This window comes from Brassica oleracea, chromosome C2, assembly GCF_000695525.1.
Source record: "Brassica oleracea var. oleracea cultivar TO1000 chromosome C2, BOL, whole genome shotgun sequence".
Taxonomy (NCBI): Eukaryota; Viridiplantae; Streptophyta; class Magnoliopsida; order Brassicales; family Brassicaceae; genus Brassica; species Brassica oleracea.
This window is the reverse complement of record NC_027749.1, coordinates 50,212,681-50,215,328: the sequence shown is the minus strand read 5'-3', so window position 1 is coordinate 50,215,328 and position 2,648 is coordinate 50,212,681. Positions and strand designations below refer to the sequence as shown.

Here is a 2,648-nt window from a genome sequence, read left to right as displayed (position 1 = left end):
TAAAAATAATTAATATGTATAAGTCTATAAATTTATTTTGGATACATCCGGGTATCCGGAATACTTCGGTTCAGACCGGCTTCCGTTCTCCAAATACAAAATTTTGAATAATTCAGATATTTAATCAATTTCTGTTTGGGTTTGGTACTGCTTTTTTGGATCGTGATCGGTTCGGTTATTCAGATTCGTGTATTTTGCCTAGCCCTTAGAGCACCTCCATCAATTAGAACCCATTAGGGTTTCTTTAGTTTAAATTAGTGTTTAATTGTGTGATTTGAAAGCTTTAGAACCCCTGTTAATCTATTTAATTTTTTCATCCTCCATTGGTAGAACCTCCATTGAGGTTCTTAAAATTATTTTTTTTTTAAAAAATTTCCTTAAGTAAAATGATTTAAAATAAAAGCATACATAAAAGTTTTAATAAAAATGACATGAAAACATATTATAAATACAAATACAAATCGTGAACGAGAAAAAACCGATTAGTTGAAATGTTGATGTGTTCCAAATTTTTGCCATATATTCTCAATCAAATCAGCTTTCAATCGTTGATGTATTTTGTTATCTCGGACTTCATTCCGAATGGTCAGCATGCTCATAATATTCTCGACATTTGAAGGCATCCCTGATGTAAAGTTGAGACCGACTTGTGAACTTCGGCTTGATGGAAGTTTTAAAGCTTTTAAAGTTTGTCTTAATGGAAGTTTTTGGTTGTTGAAGTTTCAGATTTATGTTAATGGCAATCAATGTCTTTACCTACAACTAAAACAACCGCGTAATACTACACCAAAGCAAAGCATATACAATTAAATACATATCACATCAACGCAAAGCAACTAACAAAAGCAATACTAATGTCAATTTAATTCCATACCTAATCAATATCTAACACACATTCAACTAACTAAAGCAATACTAAAGTCTAGTTACCTCTTGCCAACTGTGAAATGGAAGAGTGTGCTCTGTAATGAATGCTTTGTTGATGTTGCATCCGTTTCTGAGAGAGAGTGTTTTCAGTAATGAATGCACATCACCCATCCTTGCACAACAAACAATGAAATTAACATTAAAAGCTCATTTGACCAAAGCGAATATCACTATATTACTATACAACTCAATTCAATTTCAATTGCTAATATTAATAACCATCTCGCCCAAAGCTAATATCAGTAACCAATGCTAATCACTAGTTTGTAATTTAACTATGAGATCAAAGAATATTAACAAACCTTGAGCAGACACAATACGCATGTAACCATTTCCTCTCCACAATGGAATAACAAAGTAATGGCTGCAATTGATACATCATCAAACATAAGAAGAAAATTTAAGAGAAGAAAAACAAGTCAAAGATTCATTTGGACAATAAACAAAGCTGATGATATTGTTATTTCCACTCGGCTGCTCGTTGAATGACCAAACGATGAAGTGAGAAGCTTTCATCGTTGTGAGTTCCTTCGGAGATTTGGTTTTCGATCTATCCAAATCCATGATCGAATCCAACGGTTTCGTCTTCAACGGTGAGAAGAAGAAGAAGAAGACCGTTCGGTGAAGATCCGTCGAGACGGGCAACGAGAGGACGAAGAGAGCTTTTATCCTTGCAAAATGAGAAGAAGAAGATGACCGATCATTCGCCAGAGTTTCATCCTTCCAGAGATCGCCAGAGAATCGCCATAGACGGAGAGATCGAGGAAAGAGGAAGAAAGAAAAAAAAATATGGGTTTCGACGGAAACCCCGAAGAAGGAGAGAGAGTTGTAGAATCGGTCCAATTAGAAGTAGCCACGTAGGAGTTCCAACAAATCCTAAAAATGCCAAGTTAATTACCGGTTCTCTTCTTTCTTTCTATTTTTCATTTATTTTTGGGCCTTTATTTTTTTGAAACCCCTTGCTAGAGCTCCATATCCTCATGGAGCTGCTCTTATATTATTGACATGGAAAACAAATAGAAACATATTTTTGAAAAATATATCATCAAAGTCTAGTTATATTCTATAACATAATGCAATACAATTTTGACAAAATCATAATTTTTTGTGATCCATATATACGTCTGATATATATCGCAGTTTTCAGAGCATCACAATGTTTACACTGCGGTTGCGGTCATATAGTTTTTGCAATACGCAGCTGCATTTATTGGAGACATCATATGAATAACCCCTTCAGCCTTGAGATGCGGAATCAACAATTTCAAAGACACCTAAGTATTCACATTTTAAGAAAAAAAATCAACACAAAAAGAAAAGAAAAACCAATATCAAATTGCGGAAAAATTTGCAATATAAGGAAAAATGCATGACGTTTACCAGAAAAAAAAAGAAATGAAAGATTTAATGAAGAGTTATTCTTGGGTTCACCCCCTAAGGTGAACCTCTAGGTTCACTAGCCAATAGGATTTCTTTATTTCAAATTCGATATCTTTTAAAACGGAAAACAAAATATTATCAAGTTATATTATATTTTAAAAAAAAAAAGTAAAAAAAAAAATAGCAGTTACAGAAAAAAGAATTAAAAAATTTTTTTTTAACGTCGTTAGCAAAACACCAAACCCTAAATCCTAATCCCTAAACCCTAAATCCTAAACCCTAAACCCTTGGGTAAACCTAAACCCTTGGGTAAATGGGTAAACCCTAAACCCTTGGGTAAA

The 2,648-nt window shown here is 33.5% G+C and overlaps 1 pseudogene; it reads right to left on the bottom strand.

Annotated features, from left to right (window-relative positions):
• Positions 1–2,087: 2,087 nt before the first annotated feature.
• The window catches only part of LOC106326269, a 9,127-nt pseudogene continuing 8,566 nt past the window's right edge, over positions 2,088–2,648 (bottom strand).